Raw genomic sequence first — 1,434 nt, forward strand, 5'->3', positions numbered from 1 at the left:
ATTTAACCAATAATACCTAAAATATCACTGCAACATGCAATCAACAGAAAAAATTGCCAATAAAATATTTTCCATTCTTTTTTGTTGTTGAATTTGTTCTAAAGTTTCAAAATCCAATGTGTATTTTATACTTATGATATATCTTATTTTGGGCTGGCTACATCTCAAATCCTCAATAGCCACATGTGATTAGTAATTAGTATATCGATAGTGTAGGTCTCAATAATACGAGAAGATATAAGCAAGGTCTATGCAAATGGTGATTACTGTGTTCTTATCTTTGATCAGAAACAGTCCAAATCCAGTCATTTGATATTTAATCAAGGTCATTTATAGCCCTTAAACATCCCTGCTAGATAGAGAAAAGTTTTCAAGATCTATTTTGTTTTTTTTCTTCTATTTTTAAAATTTATTTCAGTAGGAGGCAGAGTGTTTTGCTACATGGATATATTGCACAGTGGTGAAATCTGGGCTTTTATTGTACTCATCACCTGAACAGTGTACACTGTACCCAACAGGTAATTTCTCATCTCTCAGTACCCTCCCACCATTACCCCTTTTGAATCTCCAAGGTCTATTATTCCACTCTATATGATCATGCGTACTCATAGCTTAGCACCCACTTATAAGTGACAACACGCAGTATTTGCTTTTTTCATTTCTGAGTTATTTCACCTAGGATAATGGCCTCCAGTTCAATATAAGTTGCTGCACAAGGTATAATTTCACTATTTTTGTGACTGAGTAGTATTCTGTGGTGTGTTGATATATATCACATTTTCTTTATCCAGTCATCAGTTGACGTACACTTAGGTTGATTCCATATCTTTGCTATTTGAATTGTGCTGCAATAAACATATGAGCAAAGATGTCTTTTTGATACAATGATTTCTTTTCCTTTGGGTAGATACACAATAGAGGGGTTGCTGGATTGAATGATAGGTCTACTTTTAGTTTTTTGAGGAATCTCTGTACTGTTTTCCATAGAGGTTGTACTAATTTATATTCCTACCAACAATGTATAAGTGCTCCCTTTTCACCAAATCCCCACCGACATCTACTGTTTTTTGACTTTTTAAAAAATTTCAATAAATTTAGGACATACAAGTGTTTTTGATTACATGGATGAATTGTATAACACTGAAGTCAGGGCTTTCAGTGTACCTTTCACCAGAATGGTGTACATCGTACCCAATAGGTAGATTTTTATATATCATCTACTTCCATCCTCCATCCTAAGTTTCCAAGGTCCATTATACCTCTTCATGACCATATATATCCCTCACTTAGCTCCCACTTATAAGTGAGAACATGTAGTGTTTGTTTTTCCATTCCTGAGATACTTCACTTAGGATAATGGTCTCCAGTTCCATCCAAGTTGCTGCAAAAGACATTGTTTCATTCCTTTTTATGGCTGAGTATTACTCTATGGTG

Source organism: Propithecus coquereli, unplaced genomic scaffold, assembly GCF_000956105.1.
Source record: "Propithecus coquereli isolate 6110/MARCELLA unplaced genomic scaffold, Pcoq_1.0 Scaffold116, whole genome shotgun sequence".
NCBI classification, from domain to species: domain Eukaryota; kingdom Metazoa; phylum Chordata; class Mammalia; order Primates; family Indriidae; genus Propithecus; species Propithecus coquereli.